Source organism: Tiliqua scincoides, chromosome 2 (assembly GCF_035046505.1).
Source record: "Tiliqua scincoides isolate rTilSci1 chromosome 2, rTilSci1.hap2, whole genome shotgun sequence".
NCBI classification, from domain to species: Eukaryota; Metazoa; Chordata; class Lepidosauria; order Squamata; family Scincidae; genus Tiliqua; species Tiliqua scincoides.
Window position 1 is genome coordinate 223,148,729 of NC_089822.1, and position 17,919 is coordinate 223,166,647.

Here is a 17,919-nt window from a genome sequence, read left to right on the forward strand (position 1 = left end):
TGGGAGAGCTTGGGCTGTTCCTGACTTCTCATATAGTTGGGTATCACATTCTGCTCTTATTCCAACCTGGCACAACATGACTTTTTAACTGCTATTCTGTGCTGACTACATTGCAGGTGAAACTCAATACTGCTACCCTACTGGGGTGACCATCTGTGGAAGGCACAAAGGATGCACATGGAAGATATGGTGTTTTTTCAGGTTCAGTATAAGAAAATGTTTAACCTTGAACTCCAGATCTACCTTTGATGTGAATTCTCTCAGAGAGCTCTTGTAGTCATTATGAATTGCTCTAGCATAAGACTTGCAGTATCCAATCACTGTACCTCTAATTTCAGTATCTCCATTTCTCCTCTTGTAGGAAAGTGATGCATGCTTATTGCCCATAGGTGTATATTGTGGAGGTTTGCTACCATTTCCTCCCATTTTTCTGGAGGAAAAATCCATTACGGGTTACAAGCCATGATGTGTATGTGCAACCTCCTGATTTTCGAAATGGGCTATGTCAGAATGCCAGATGCAAGGGAGGGCCCCAGGATGCAGGTCTCTTGTTATCTGGTGTGCTCCCTGGGGCATTTGGTTGGCCACTGAGAGATTCAGGAAGCTAGACTAGATGGGCCTATGGCCTGATCCAGTGGGGCTGTTCTTATGTTATTATGCTGATGTCCGTTATGTCAGTGTGGTCTAGTAGTACTGCAGTTTGTCTGGGTCTAGTCAGAGCCAACCATGAATGTACTGAGTGACCTTGAACAAGCAACCTTGTTCCATAGCTCTCCCTTGTGAATTCTCATATTGGCTCATTGAGCTAACCTGCTGGAGAACTGTGACAAGCTCAAGGTAGTCTCTACAGTAGGAAGACTATGTTGCTGGAGTCCATGGAGTTCTGTAGGCACACCATACATGTCAAATGGCTTCTGGTAGTGTGCTCTTTGAACAGACATGTAATCCATGGAAGTGCTACTATGCTGTGTCAATTGAAAGGATAACCATTGTTTGTTTTATCTTATCGTATTCTTTTGTATATTTAAACTGTGTATATCTTGGCTTTCCATCCCAATAAAAGGGTGCACAAATATCTATGCTGGTGCCAGCTTCAGGCTACCAGGAGCCTTGGAGCAAAGCCTTGTAGTGAGCCCCACATGGTATCCTCTGCCCAATCTCTGTTGGTGCATTGGGGACAACACTGCCACCAAAACTGAAGGTTCAGGGTTGGTCCAGCCAGGTAGGCTCTCTGTTGGTCATGTGCTCTTGGCCAGTGCTCATCCTGGCTCTCTGTTGTCGCCCCTGAAAATATAAATAAAACAACCATAAAATTAAATCCTCCAAGTTCTTGATTGCTTCCCTAATGAACACTGGTGATCAACTGATATTTCTAGAATGTGCTGCTTGCTCAACAACTTTTGGTGGTTGGAAGATGATTATGGAATGAGCATAAATGGTTGGTAGCTGCTGTCCAGAAAACACTTCACATATGTGGGTGGAAGTTGGAGAGAAAGCCATTGGGCCAGCAAAGGAGACATATAATCATAGAATCATAGAATTGGAAGTGACCCATAGGGTCATCTAGTCCAGTGATTTTCAACCTTTTTCATCTCATGGCACACTGACAAGGCACTAATATTGTCAAGGCACACCATCAGTTTTTGCCAATTGACAAGGCACACCATGCTGCCAGTGGGAGTATCACAACCCCATTGGCCCTACTAATAGATGATCTTCCTCCAAATTCCTGTGGCACACCTGTGGACCACTCGCGGCACACCAGTGTGCCATGGTACAGTGGTTGAAAATGGCTGATCTAGTCCAACCCCTACCTGTAGCAGGAAATCCTCCTAGAGCTTCTTCATCAGGTGGCTATTGAGCTTCTGCTTGAAGATCTCCAGTGAGAGAGAGGGAGGCAGACAGAGGTCTGAATTTTGTAGCTGGCTGGAAGAAGACTGTGTGCTTTTGGGAGAGGAGTGCTGCTTCACAGAATAGCAGAGTGCTTGACTCCTTTCCAATGCTCAGCTCACTATGTATATTTGCACATTAACAGATATTAAAAAACACCCTGTCTCCCTCTTCCAAGGGAATGGACCCTTGGAACTTTGTAGTGTCTACAGAAAGGGCGATATGAAGGAAATAATATGGATCTTTAGATCCATTTGCTTTGAATGTGCAAGCGCTATGTATACGGAATATCCCAGACTTCAGCAGAACAGCCCTTAGTCTGTTGGGGCAAAAAAGGATAAATCTGCAAAAAACCGTTGCGCAGACTTCTATAGGCAAGAGCCTAGTTTCTCTGTGCGTGAATCTTCCCAGCTCTTTTCAGCAATTTCTCAGACCTAACCATCCACATAATTTCAGTCATGCTCCATTTCATGTTTTTGAATAAGCAGAGCTATTTTGCATTCTTCTCACTCAAACTGTTTTCCATTCAGTTTTGCTCTCCCAGCCTCAGTGAGTCCTTTGCTGTGATCCCGTAGTGATGTCAAAACACTGCATTTTACAACATCACAGACAGACGTCAGCACTGCATGGTGCCAGGCAATTTCCTGGAAGTGTGTGCCTGAGTCCTTGCCGCAGAAGCTTGCTGCCAAGCGAATGACAGCCTTGCCTGAATCCAGGGTCTGACGATAAGCGAGATTCTGCTGACTGGTTCCCAGGGCTGTTTCCATTTGTAGACCTAGTCATCTCCCTTCCTGACATCTGAAACGTAGTCCTTGTCCCAGAAATCAGTACTTGCTTAACGTTAATGTACTGTCACTGACAAGTAATTCTGCTTCGAGTTGTCAAATCAAAGCTCCACAATAGCATTCCCTCCAATATTTGTCAAATGAAAATGGATAGATTTAGTTTATAGTAAATGAAAGGTATGTGGGACAGAGAAAACAAAGCAGAAGGATGCTATAAGGGGCAAAGTCCCTGGGAGATGTTGGAAACTAGCAAAATGTATACTTCCTTTCTACATTAAAAAAATAGTTTTTAAATTTAAGTACAGGTAGCAAGGCATGAAAACTTGTATCTTTTTAATTTAAAAATATTTAGACCCCACCTTTCCCCCTAACATTGGGGCATTCAAGGTGGCTTACGACATTTAGAATACAGTGTATTTCTGGAGGGTCTATGGCTGTACTAAGGAAAGATTGAGTTCTCTCTGGCCACTGGTACACATGCAGAGTAGTCCTAGGCATGTCCAAAGTAAGTCCCATCGGGACCAGTGGGGCGTACACAGTGCCGTCACTAGGATTCCTATCACCCAGTGCGGGAGGCCTGCGCATCACCCCATGCAGTGGGCGGGGCAACGCCCCAGGTGGTGGGCGTGGTGACGTACCATTGTCCCGCCCCCACTGGTTTTCTGGCTGTACCTTCTGTTAGAACACAGATATTTCAATGTGGTTTGTTTCATTGCATTCTGCATGAAATTAAGCATTGATTGATATATAACATGATGGTATTATTCCTCCAAATTCTGATTTTAGTGATTTTGAACACTTGTAGAGTCACACACACACACACACACACACACACACACACACCCCTGTGTCAACTTACTAACACCTTATTGCAGCAGTTCTCAAACTTTTAGCACCAGGACCCACTTTCTAGAATGCCAATCTGTCCAGGACCCATTGGAAGTGATGTCATGGCCAGAAGTGACATCATCAAGCATATTAAAATAAATAATTATAAATAATTAAATTAAAATGAAAGAAATAATTAAATAAGGGGGAGCCAGTCCTGTTCCACCAAGTGAATCTACTCTGAAGTAAGTCCCATTGTGATCAATGGGGCTTACTCTCAGGAAAGTGTAGGTAGAATTGCAGGCTGTGAGCTCAAGCCTATGCATGTCTACTCAGAAGTAAGTCCCATAGTGATCAATGGAGCTTACTCTGTAGTCTGCCTGCAATAACACCCCCCAAAAGAATCAGTGAGATTCCCAGCCCTCCCAGTGCCCAGTTTAAAGTTCTTCTATTTCAGGCATATCAAGATAAAGACCCACCTGGCTTTACAAGTGCAAAATAGAAAAAAATGCCCCTTACCAGTTGAAGCCTCTTTTTGGTCCTTTTTAGTAGGGGGGAGGGGTAGGCTGCCTTCTGGAGCATTTGTTGCACTCCAGCTCCATCAGATCAGGACCATTCTGGTGTCCTCACATTCCCCTTTGCCTGGCCTGACCACCAGCCAAGGCACGTCTGCCTACTCGCGAGTAAACACGACCGTGATGCTTAATTTTGCTTTCCATAGGGCTCAATTCATCTGCTTGGAAGGAGGGACTACCTTCTCAGGTGTTTTTGGGGGCTGCATTCATTGGATCAGGACCATTCTGACGTCCTTGGAGTCCTCTCAGCCTGCCCTTTCCGATGGACTAAGGCAAGTTCACCTACCCATGAGTAAACGCGACCACGTGGCTTCATTTTGGGCTCAACAGACTGGGATGGAACCTCCTTCTTGAGTGTTTTTTGGAGGCTGCATTCATTGGATCAGGACCATTCTGGTGTCGTTGGATTCCTCTCAGCCTGCCCTTTCCAACAGACTATGCAAGTACACCTACTCGCGAGTAAACGCGCGATACGGCTCACTTTCACTTTCTATAGGGATCCATGCATTTTTTCCTTCCGGTTTTTTGGCCACAACTTTTGAAGGAAAGGCGTGATTTTAATTCTGTTTTTTGCATTGCATTCTGCCAGGAATTCTGCATCCGACGGTGTATGGCACGACGCGGTAGCTCCTAAAGCTGTGATTTTAGTGCATCACCCCCCAGGGCGCATCAACCCCCCCGCACGTCACCCGGTGCAGCCTGCACCCCCAGCACCCCCGTAGCGACGCCACTGGGCATATGCCCAGGGAAGGGTGTACATGGTTTGTAGGATTGCAGCCATGGTGAGGCAGTAAGGAAGGCAACTATGAAACAGCAAGGTATGAAATGACTACAATGGAGCAGTGGTGAATGTCCTAGTCAGAAAAAGGTCCCTCTGATTCTACAAGAGTTAATATTCGTGGACTAAAGGGAGGTAGGCTATCGATCTTCAAATAGCTGAAGAGCTGTTGTCTCATGGAAGAAGGAGCAGAGTTACTCTCTATGGTTCCTGGAGCAGGAGCAGAAGCAATGGTTTGAAACTCCAGGGCAGTAACTGTAGTAATTGTGCAGAACTGAAACAGTCCACTTCATGTAGTTGTGGGCTCTCCCTCAATGACATTTATCAACTGAAGCTGGCTGGTCATCTGTCAAGGATGCTATAGCAGTTGCCTGTGCTGAGTATGAAGTTGAACTAGAATGCTCTCCAAGGCCTCTTCCAACTTTCCTATTATTCTATTATGCCCTTCAAATAAAGGCTCTCTCTCAGAACAGTGGTTCTCAAACTGATACGCAGCTTTGGTCAGTGGTGCGGCCATCAAGTGTGCATGGTGACCAGACTTATGTGTGTAATGGTGGGATAAGTCCATGAGAGGAAAATCATGTAGTATTCATGGTAATATAGTATAAAGCATTAAGGCATAGTGTATTGATTGATTGAGGAGGAATTTATTGATCCAGGAGGAGACACAGGTCCTTCAGTGTGGTCACAGGACACCTTCATAATGACCCTTTTATTTACTTACTTACTTACTTACTTACTTAAGGGGAGAAAAGGAAAATGTTACTAACCTGGCCCATGCACTCTGGCAGACACTCATGTACATAAAGTGCACATGCTTGTGTCCTGCATACATGAAAATAAGATATGTTGGTAAGAGCTATCAAGCAACAAATTCCCATCATTCATGCCTGGCTCTGACGGTATAGTTCTTTCCTTAATGTTCGATATAAATGCCCTCCACTAATTTCAATGCATTAAATAAAGAAAAGTACTTGATGGCCTCCTCAAAGGTGCCTCATGGAGGCATTGGAGAAGCAATCTTTTGGGGATACCTATAGCAGATTTCACCCTGACGCTGTCTCAGCTGCCTTATACAGCCAATGAAATCTGCATAAAAATAGCAGTGGCTATCGGAGTACAGCAAAATATCTCCGAGGTTTAGTTAGTTCCATAATCCTTTTAGGGGAAAAAACAGGAGGGGGATAGATTGTTGCCAGAGGAAGTGTCTGTGATTAATTGTCCAAATGCAGAAAGAGTTACCATATGCCTATCTGCTAAGCGCCCTACATCAAACACCATGGCTTATCTCTCTCGCTCTCTGTCGGTGGATGACTTGTGTCTCTGATGTATGACAGTGACAGACCTCTGGATTGTTTATTTTAAGGAACAATTGCTAGTTCCCATTGTGTGGCGGTGCCTCTGAAGAAGGAGGTGAGCACTGGGGAGGAGGAAATAATGGTGTTTCTGTAATTAATTGGGAAATTGCAGGCTGGTTTGGTCAGCAATTAAACATTCTATCCACACAAGCCTGGAATAAACTTGTCATTTCTATGGCTGCCATAAAGGGCATAGTCTGTAAGGAAGACGTCAATGGGTTTATCGGGATTATTTAGGGAAAAGCCACTAGCTTATAGCACAATCTTGTACCTATTTAATTCAGAACTAAGTTCCACTATGTTTAATAGGACTCACTGCCATGTCAGCGTGTATAGGATTGGAGCACATGTGCATACAACGGTATTGTACTCTATAGGTAGAATTGGCCCAAGATCACTGAACCAAATGTTGCCCCCCTCTTATCTGGTGATTTGCCAGCCTCTGCTCCATACACTCCATGGACTGGAAAAGGATGAGGATGATGGAGCTGAAGAGGAAGTATGGAGAAGAGGAGAGCGATGGGCTAGATTGTCTCTCCTCCACACTTCATCTCCTTCATTCTCCTCTTCTGTTTCCAATTCAGAGTAGGAAGAGAAACAGTGGAGAGGAGTGAGTGTTTCCTGCCATACCTCTGCCTGAGGCAACCACCTCAGCTGGCCTCATGGATGAGTCAGACCTGCATGTGAGCATCTGGACGTATGCTGATACCTTGAAATGTGTTTCAGGGCGGTTTTCTTCCCTAAATTTAGAATATACAAATGTTGTTCGCAAGTGCATGGCTATGACTTGATGACGCAGGATTAAGTGGTGACTAGGATGTGTGAATGAACACACAGATTGGTCACTGCCACAGGTCATCTCACACACAATGCTTTTCATAGAAGTTCGTTCACATGTTCAGTTGAGAATTGTCGCGTGAAAAATAAGCAAAGGATGCAAAATGAATGGCCCAATCCTATGGCCCTTTTACGCCAGCGCTTTCAAGACGGACCAATGTCTGACTCAGTGGACAGCAGCCTCCTCTGTTCATATGGGTGACTGTATGTTTTCTGTGGAGGAAACGGCAGTCTGGGGAGAGGGGGCAGAATTTGGATCAGGAAAATGGTGCAAAGGGAAAAGAGTTTTGTTTTTTTTAAAGCCTTTCCCCAGTGCCACAGCCCTAATCCAAATTAGTTGGCAGTTGCATTTAGCATTTTTAATTAGAGGTCCCATCTCTTAAATTGTCAAGGGCAACAACTACTGGAGGCGAGGCCTCTACAAAATTAAGAGTGAGCACCTATCTTAACAAGTCCTGGTATTTGTCTGTATTTGTTTGCAAGTGTGGTGGTTGAAGTGCATGTATGTGTTTGTATAGCTCATGGTGAGAGAACAACCTACATATTTAATACAGATTATGGCAGATTTCCCCTTTTGTTAAATTCTCTTGTAAATGTGAGGTGAAATGCAATTTATTTATGCTAAGCAGCCATTATTCAAACACAATAAAATCAAGTCTGTGGTCTTCTGATTTCAGCTACCCTTCGTGTTGGGCAAGTGGAGGCATCATTATTGAGGTAGAGGGAGAGGGACCTTCTCTGGGGGATTCAGAGCTGCCGTTTTAAGGGAAACAACCATATTCTTCTTTTTTCCAAATTATATGTTTTCTGCTCTCCACTGTTAATAATAATCATTTGGATTGCAAAAACATGTGGCACACTTTGTCTTCCTATTTGTTTCATGCTAACTGATAACCCCCATGGCCCTATATAAAGAATAATAAACATATTAGTGCATATGGTGTTTGCTTTGCTTTCTAAACACTTTGCAAATATTCCCTGATTACTAATCCTTTGCATAACTTTTGAGAACCAAGCATTTTCCCCATGGCAGGATAGCATGCAAGAGCAGACACTCGCAAATGACATAATGGGCGGGCCATGATAACCGGGTGAAAACTGTTTGGCGCTTCCTACCAGTCCTGAACACAAACAATTTAGCTGATAGCACCATTGTCAAGCAAAAATACTGGCTGGCAGTTTGTTTCCGGGCTCTATTCAGAGTGGTCTTGCCCTTTAAGGCCTTGGGAATGTGGGTATCTAAAAGACTTTCTTCTAAACGAACCTGTCTACCAATTAAGGTCTCTTCCAGGGGCCCTTCTCCAAGCAACTCAAAGGAAACTTATACTAAGATGGACTACTGATTCATCTCTAGAGTACTGAGAGGCCAGGCCCATTCATGAAGCCCACTGAAATGTTTGCCTCAGGCAACAGATGGGCAAGGATGCCTACCTTCATCTGCCCTCTCACAGCCACTGCTCCTCCTCCTTCTGTTCCCCCAATTAGAAAAGGAAGAGTCAGAGCAGAACAGGAAGTGTGGAGGAAAGAAGTGGACTACAGCATTGAAGACCATCACGTTCCTCTCTTAAGAACATAAGAACAGCCCCGCTGGATCAGGCCATGGGCTCATCTAGTCCAGCTTCCTGTATCTCATAGTGGCCCACCAAATGCCCCAGGGAGCATACAAGACAACAGGAGACCTGCATCCTGGTGCCCTCCCCTGCATCTGGCATTCTGACATAGCCCATTTCTAAAATCAGGAGGTTGCACACACACACACATCATGACTTGTAACCCGTAATGGATTTTTCCTCCAGAAACTTGTCCAATCCCCCTTTAAAGGCATCTAGGCAAGATGCCATCACCATATGCTGTGCAAGGAGTTCCACAGACCAACTACACGCTGAGTAAAGACATATTTTCTTTCATCTGTCCTAACTCTCCCAACACTCAATTTCAGTGAGAGTCCCCTGGTTCTGGTGTTGTGTGAGATGGTAAAGAGCATCTCTCTATCCACTCTTTCAATCCCCTGCATGATTTTGTATGTCTCAATCATGTCCCTGCTCAGGTGCCTCTTTTCTAGGCTGAAGAAGCTCAAACGCTGTAACCTTTCCTCATAAGGAAGGTGACCCAGCCCAGTAATAATTTTAGGGCGCAATCCTAACCCCTTATGTCAGTGCTTTCCAGCACTGGCATAGTGGTGCCAATGGACCTGTGCTGCATCCTGCAGTTGGGTGTCACTTATGGAGTCCTCCTCCTCACTCATGGAGTCCACCTCATGAGGTACTTTGTTTTCTTACCCCAGAGCTACACTGCCCTTATGTCAGTGCTGGAAAGCACCAACATAAGGAGTTAGGATTGCACCCTTAGTTGCTCTCTTTTGCACCTTTTCCATTTCCACTATGTCCTTTTTGAGATGCGGCAACCAGAACTAGACACAATACTCCAGGTGTGGCTTTACCATCAGTTTGTACAATGGCATTATAATATTAGCCATTTTGTTCTCAATACCTTTTCTAATGATCCCCAGCATAGAACTTGCCTTCTTCAATGCCGTCGCACATTGGGTCGACACTTTCATCGACCTGTCCACCCCCCCCCCCCCAAGATCTCTCTCCTGATCTGTCACAGACAGCTCAGAACCCATTAGCCCAGGGTTTCTCAAACTTTGAGGGAGCTTTACTCCCTCAGTAAGTTCTTGTGTGGGAGGGGCTAGGGCAACAAAACGGAGGTGCAAAATGGAAGTGCTTTGCGCCCGCTTCTTTTGCAGGTTCCAAGCGTTGCAGAGCGCTGTGCAGGGCTGCCTGCACCTCCTGCAGCCTGCTGCAGCCCAGCAGCATGCAAAGTAAGGCAAAAGCTCCCTCCCTCACCCCCTTCACAACGCGATCCTGGGGATCGTATTGCTGCCTCCCTCCCCTTCCCCCACCCCTTAAAGGGACGGGGGAAGTGTTACACTAACTGGTGGGTTCAAACCCACCAGTTTGAGAACCACTGCATTAGCCTATATGTGAAGTTTTGATTTTTTTTGCCCCAATGTGCACAACTTTACACTTACTTACATTGAAACGCATCTGCCATTTTGCTGCCCATTCTGCCAGTCTGGAGAGATCCTTCTGGAGCTCCTCACAATCGCTTCTGGTCTTCACCACTCAGAAAAGCTTGGTGTCCTCTGCAAACTTAGCCACCTCACTGCTCAACCCTGTCTCCACACTTCCACTCATTTCCCTCTTCCATTTCTAATCCAGGGAGTAGGGGGAACAAAGACTGACACTAGATAAGGGGGGGGGGGTAGCTTTGGCATGCCACTTTAGGCACCAGTAAATCTTGGGCTGACTCCGAGTACTGAAGTGCTCCCAGATCAGGAAGTCAGAATGTGGGAAGCTGCTCTGATCAAATAGTTCTTGTTAGTTGCCCTTGGAACTGACTCTGATAAGAAGACATCATCACTGGGACTAAGGGAGGAGTGCTTCCTGCTGCTGGACATGGTTTCCTTTCTGGTGCTCCTGATGCTTTTATTGCCGAAATATTGTTCGGCAATAGAACAGCCTTATGTAAGGGAATTGTCTGAAGTAATGGTTTTTATATTTTAATGTAGCATTTGTCATATCTTTTATTGGAATGAAATTAAGATGAAATTAGAAATGAAAATAACTTTAATTACGAATGGCATGATTCAGTCTGTTGTAAATCCCTTGGCATAATATTGTGCCATGAAAGCGCTATTTTCTGATAACTATTATTAGAATTAATGTGCTTCAAGTGGTGATGCTGCAGGCATTCATTGTCTGGCAGATTCCCTCACCCAGGTGCTTAAGGATGCTGGGGGCATGTTGTGAATTCTGTCAGTCACCTCAGAGGCTCTGTACAGGGAGGTTTTCGGAGGTTGGCATAATAATGCAACAATATGTGTTTTACAGAGCTCTTTTAATTTACAGAACTCTTTTGTTTTCCCTTGTAATATCCTTGGGGAGCAGTCCACTGCTGTTCCCATTTTAAAGATACAGAACTGAGGCTGCAAGATGGTGGCTAGCCCAAAGCCACACAATGAATCTACCCCAGTATTATTGACGCTGAATGGCATGACTCAACAACAATTCAACAAGATATCAAACAGGACCCCCCCCCTCTCTCACTTCAGTATTGAACCTGGGACTATCTCACTTCTTATAGTAAAGATCACCACTGCCTTACCTCTCCTTCATGCAGTTCTTCTCTGATCAGTAATGGACCTGGCTCTATGCTGCCCCGGGGCCAGGTCCGCATCACAGTGTCCCCCCCAGGGGATAATTACTGAAGCTCACAGAGCTTCCTATCATGCTGCAACAGGCTCAAAAAGCCTTCTCAGGCCTCTAGTGTGATCTTAAAGAGTTCTTTTGGTTTCCTGATGAAACCAGAAGTACTCTTAAAGATTGCGCCAGGAGACTCAGAAGTCTTCTTGAACCTGTCAGAGAACTGCGTGGGGTTTCGCCTGCCCACGGAACGACTCCAACAGCCAAGGCAGCAACGCCAGGCATGTGGCATGTGCAGTGCCGGGGATTTGCCCCCCAGGGCTGCTGCTGTCTCTGCTGCTATATATGGTGATTATAACAGTATTCCTCTCTCTCTCTCTCTCATTCACTCACACACAAAACTTAACAATATTTCATAGTATCTCTCTGTGCGCTTTGACTAGATTGTGCTATGCAGTGATTCTCAATATTTGTCCCCTGCTTTATCCTTCACATATAAACTTCACATACAGGCTGATGGGTTCTGAGCTGTCTGTGACAGATCAGTAGAGGGATCTTGGGGTGGTGGTGGACAGCTCGATGAAAGTGTTGACCCAGTGTGCGGCAGCAGTGAAGAAGGCCAATTCTATGCTTGGGATTATTAGAAAAGGTATTGAGAACAAAACAGCTAATATTATAATGTCATTGTACAAATCGATGGTCACACCTGGAGTATTGTGTCCAGTTCTGGTTGCCACATCTCAAAAAGGATATAGTGGAAATGGAAAAGGTGCAAAAGAGAGCGACTAAGATGATTACTGGGCTGCGGCACCTTCCCTATGAGGAAAGGCTACAGCATTTGGGGCTCTTCAGCCTAGAAAAGAGACGCCTGAGGGGGGGGGACATGATTGGGACATCAAAATTATGCACAGGAAGGATAGAGTGGATAGAGATATGCTCTTTACCCTCTCACACAACACCAGAACCAGGGAACTTTCACTAAAATTGAGTGTTGGGAGAGTTAGGACAGACAAAAGAAAATATTTCTTTACTCAGCGTATGACTGGTCTGTGGAACTCCTTGCCACAGCATGTGGTGATGGCATCTCATCTGGATGCCTTTAAGAGGGGATTGGACAAGTTTCTGGAGGAAAAATCCATTACAGATTACAAGCCATGATGTGTGTGTGCAACCTCCTGATTTTAGAAATGGGTTATGTCAGAATGCCAGATGCAAGGGAGGGCACCAGGATGCAGGTCTCTTGTTATCTGGTGTGCTCCCTGAGGCATTTGGTGGGCCGCTGTGAGATACAGGAAGCTGGACTAGATGGGCCTATGGCCTGATCCAGTGGGGCTGTTCTTATGTTCTTATCCCTTCATATTGGAAGTACCTCCTATTGGAAGGTACCACTGGAAGTAACTGGAGATCATGTCATTGCCAGTTACTTCCAGACTGTGAGACCAGACACTATGTAGCAAACACCAGTAAGAGGGCAAACAGGAAGGCTTTTTTGAGTTTGTGAAAAGTCCATGATGGAGCTCTGGCCACAAGCCAGGCCTCCTATTGCTGCTTTGCATGTTGCATTGCTGGTCTTGCTTCCTGGTGGCAGGGGTCTGGGGTTATTGGATGTACCACCCCACACCACCTCAAGTATCACTGGTGATATGAGTAGCACTGTTTGAGAAACATTGCACTAGACCAGTGGTACTCACACTGGTGGTTCTTGACCCACCAGCTTGTGTAATTATGCCCTATTCCCTTTAAAGGGTGGGGTCAGGGGGAAAGCAGTGAAGCAATCCCCAGGATCACATCCCTGCAGGGGAAGGGGGACTATTTTTAAACTGAACATACATGCTCTCAGGGTCCGGGGGTGTGAGGAGCCCCACGGAGCACTTGCAGGGCTCCCTGTGGCTTCTAAATAGTGAAAGTTGAAAGCATAATGAAACAGGAAATTCTACTTCTGGTTTAATCGTGCTTGAAACTTTCACCACACCCCCGGACCATGAGCACATGTACGAGTTTTTTTAGTTTTTAAAACTCATATTTTTAGTTTTAAAATAGCCCCCCTTCCCCGCAGGGGCACAATCCTGGAAATCGCTTCTCTGTCCCCACCCTGCCCTGCAAAGACTTACCCTGGGACTAAATCTCCCAGGAAGTTTGAGAACCACTGCACTGGACTGAGGCTGCAATCCTATTCACACTTTCCTGGGAGTAAGCCCCATTGACTATAATGGGACTGACTTCTGAGCAAACATGCATAGGGTTGGGCTCTTAGTCAGGATAGCTCCACTTCCCACTTCAGATAGTTAACTTCTAGAAATTCTGGGGAAGGGGTGGAAACCTCAAGAATAGTATTTCTATTGCATTTGTGCACACTAACTATTTTTCTGAAGACAGCCTTCCCATCTCTGTCAAAATACGTAAGTTCAGGTACAAGAAAACAGCTACTGCCTCTGGCAAAAAGGGACTATTGAAACATATGGATATGGCAATTACACATGCCTACAAAATTGAGGGTCAGAAAAGTTTTCCCAACTTTATGGTGGTTTGATATGAATTTGGGGTGCCAATTCCAAAAATGGCATCCGTTTTGCCCTATCACGTCTAGTTTTGGAGATATAGTATAGTGAATGGTTTAAGCAGCTTCCTCATGAGGAAGCCATGGTGTAGGCTTCCTCATGAGGAAGCTGCTTGAACCATTCACTAAAGAGGCTATGCCGTGTCTCCAAAACTAGATGTGATAGGGCAAAACGGATGCCATTTTTGGAATCGGCACCCCAAATATACCCAGGAATTGGTGTAATGTTTAAGGAAGCAAAATGTATGTTAGCCTGTGTTATTAGCCTGGTTCTTCAAGCTCTTGGACCAGCAAGAGAATCAGTGACTCTAGGTGCATTCCTTAATTCTGTACTGGTTAATTGAGGACCCAGGACCTAGTTTTGCTTATGACATTTGTGACAACTGAATATGGTTTTCCTGACTCCAGTCATAGCATAGAACAACAGCTGTTTTATGAAAGGCGTTTCTGCAGTTATGTCCCTGGCTTGCTTTATTATATCGAATAAATCTTTCAATCTGGGCCTCATAACCTTGATTTCTTGGTGGACCCCACATCAGGTGTGTACTGCCTGTTGACAATGCTTTCCAAATAACATTGACATAGTTGTGGTATAAAGGCAGGAAATCAATGACATCACCTGTGATTTGGCTTCCCAGTCTTGCTGGCAGAATTACTGTCACGTGTGACACAGTTCTGAGGTGTGGGGCACCCCCTGTTAATGCTATCAGATGGGGTAATAGCAAAATATAAAAGTGATTCTTGTTTCCATTGGATGTTATGTGCTCTTTATTCTGTTGCACGGTGCCCTGACTGCTTTGGGGGGGAAAAAGGCACTAATGACATAAAACAAAACTTATTATAATAAATTATTTGTAATTAACAATTACTGCCTCCCAAATGGAATAATGTGTGGCTTATAAATCTTTCCCGGCTCATGCTCGCTCTCTCTCTCTCTCTCTCTCATGTTCTTACACTTTTCACTTACTTGTGTGTGCGCTCTCTCTCTCTCCTTAATCATGTGCTGTATGAAAGTCAATGAGAAGACATATTGGCTGAAAAGGTGAAAATCGGTTATCTGCACTGGCAATCAATCAGTAAACAAATGAAGTCTAGTTATTCAAGGTATATGTATATGTCTGATGCTACTGAAATGGCAGCAATATGTTATTTCAAGACAGGTTCCCATGTGGCTTCTGGTATCTGTGAACCTAAAAATGTCCTTTATGAGATTTGACCAAACATGTATGTAGTTGTGATGCTCTGCAGCCCCACAGCATCCTCAGAAGCCTGGGGACACTCCAGAGCAGTGGTTGCTTCAATTCGGAACACTTAGCATGTCAACGCTGAGCACTAAAGAGGAAAGGACCCTGGTTGGCCTCTGTAGCAGTGGGAGTAGGGCATTGATGGAGCAGGGGATTTAAGGGAGGTAGAACAGAGGGGGGAAAGAGAATGAAGGCAGCACAGAGAAGGGGTGTGTGTAGGAGGGAGGGAGCATGGAAGTTATGAGGACAAAATTTGAGGCAAAGGGAAGGAGAGAAGGATGGGAACAAGGGGTAAAAGAGCATTGGAAGGACCGTTAAGGACATTGCAGAGATGAGAAAGATTGACATGGGGCCATAGCAACAGAGAGACATGGGAGGAGTATAGAATAGGAGGTAAGGATGGTGGCAAGAAGGGAAGGAGTGCACAAGGCATAAGGAGGAGGAGTCTTCCAAGCTAGTTTGGTGAGGGGAAGAGAGAGAGACAGTTCTTTTTGCCTAGCTATGGCTGGTCTAAGAAAGTTCTGGAATTTGGATCCTTGCCCAGATATCCCCACCCCACCAAAAGAAAGGAAACCTGCATTCCACTTTTGCCAGAGCTCTCCCTCTTGGGCTGCCCCAACAGCAGCCAGGACATCATGCAGGGGGAAGAACGATGAAAGGTAGCCTCCCTCCACATGCTCAGAGGGAGGCTCATTCCAATACCTGCTCTCTTTGGATGCTCTTCCAATCAGTTTCTGAACCATTTTTGTTAGTGCCACATGTGTGCCATGCTTGTTGTTCCTGGATAGTGGTCATTTTAAGTACTGTCCATAAGAAAAGTAAAATTGAGAGGGCATTGTCCTTACTTTGGTCCATATATATATATATATATATATATATATATATATATATATATATATATATATATATATAGTGCTGGTGCCAGTTTGCTGGGGGACCTGGGGCAAAGCACCCATGGTGTATCCCACCCACCCCTAATAGTGCACTGGGTGTTACTGCTACCACTGATACTTAAGGTTCAGGGACTGTTCTTGCTAGGTGGTTTTCTCATGGCTATGTACCCTCAACCAGTGCCCAATCTAGTCATCTTCTGACACCACCTTTGTCTCTACAGCCAACATTTTAGACTGCACATAAGTGTAATATACAAACACGCACAGTGTCTTGGAGAAATTGCAAGCGCGAAGAAAATGGTGGCAGCCCTTCGAAAGATTGTGGTCACAAGCACAGAGAATGGGGACAGGAGGCAGGAGGTAGCAGGCACAGAGCTTTATTCCCTGAAGTAATCCATATGTTATTTTCAGAGAGTCAAAGCAATTGATAGTGCTTCGTGTGCAAGGAAAGATTACAAAGAATATTTCAATGAGGAGAGTCTACTTAGATGGATGCCTCACACTGGAAGAAGCCATTAATACACTATCTCAGTATTGGGACTGCTTTTTCTTTATGATGTGGCTGTGGCTACCTTCAGCTGAGGAGAAAATCTGCCATTGGGACAGTGATGGGCAAATTGTGAGGCGGCTCTTTGGTCTCATGCTTGAAGTGAGAGATCTGCTTCTTGTGGAGGAGGGAATTGGAATTCTTTTCCTGATGTGGCTGCAGCCCATATTCACGGGGGCTCTTATAAGTTATTACCAAAGACCTCTGGTATGTGTCAAGATATACTTGAATGACAGGAAGGGTTGTAATCACATGCAAAAGCATCACACAGGCACACACACAATCAGCAATGATAACAACAGCATGTGAGTGAGAATGTAAGGAAAAGTTTGCTTTTTGTAAAGGGAACATTTGCTTTTAGGAAAGACAATGGAAACCAGAAACAGAAAAGTTCTGCAGAGAAACTTTAGCCAACATTGTATGTCCAAATGTGTAATGAAGCTCTGGAGTATTTAAAATGGTCTAAAAACAATCCACCATTTATTTATTTATAGTTTTAGCCAATAACATAAATCAATGCATAACTAGCAAAAGGTAACAGATTAGTTCAACTACTCTTAAAAAGAAAAGAACAGCAGCCTCAGCTGCGTGTGAATTGGATCTAGAGGAGTGTTTTAACTCTTTCATCACCTGTTTATTTTCTCCTTAAAAAACCTATGAAGCAGCTTCCTCTCCCCCACCCAGACGTTCCAGATGCAAGTTTGTTCTCGTAAAAACACATCTCAAGCCCTATAGTTAAGGAAAACAGCTTTATGAGGTTCTGTTGTGATTCAAACAATGTGAAGCAGAGGTGGAGAGAAGCACAGTGTGGTAAGCTGTGAGTTGCGTTGTACAACATGTTACAAGAAAAATAAGGCAAAGGAACGTGGAGGAGTGATGGCACCAAAGCACTGTTACCTTAATACTGTGTGTGTTCAGTCATGGGATGGAATGATAGCTCCCAGAGGTCCTTTCTTTTTCAGCTGGGTTGTTAGCTGGTCGTGAACAGCTGGAGTGCGTGGGTGTGGTAAGTCTAATCTTGGTGGAAGGAAGTTAGGACACAGAGGAATGTCTGTTGGCAGCAAGCAGAAGAATTTCAAGCATTGATTAGTTTGGGCTCTGCAAATAATAGCCCAGACCCTCTGGGAACAAGATAGCTTTACTTGCAGCCAATTCTTCCATGCCATTTTTATTACTGAGTATTTTAGTTCCCTCTCTGATTTCTAATCTTCCCAGCAGTAAGACAGCAGGATGAATCATACACCAATTTCTTGGGATGGGGGTGTTAAGATCTTTTACCTAACATGGGATTGAGAAAGCCCTCAAGCAGCTGCAGATTGGACTGGTTGCCTCTAAAGGCTCTGCTCAGTTAGATCTGTTGTGTTCACACAACTTCCTGTCTTCTTTTCCTAACCATGCTCAACCTCAGCACCCTAGCAG

The 17,919-nt window shown here is 44.8% G+C and overlaps 1 long non-coding RNA gene across 1 annotated transcript; it reads right to left on the bottom strand.

Moving 5' to 3' along the window:
- Positions 1-19: 19 nt before the first annotated feature.
- LOC136641965 (uncharacterized) lies at positions 20-17,492 on the bottom strand. Its single transcript, XR_010793934.1, has 3 exons — positions 17,398-17,492; positions 15,763-15,863; positions 20-1,284 (listed from the first exon to the last, which is right to left on the bottom strand). It is a non-coding gene; the product is annotated as an uncharacterized lncRNA (long non-coding RNA).
- Positions 17,493-17,919: the final 427 nt, after the last annotated feature.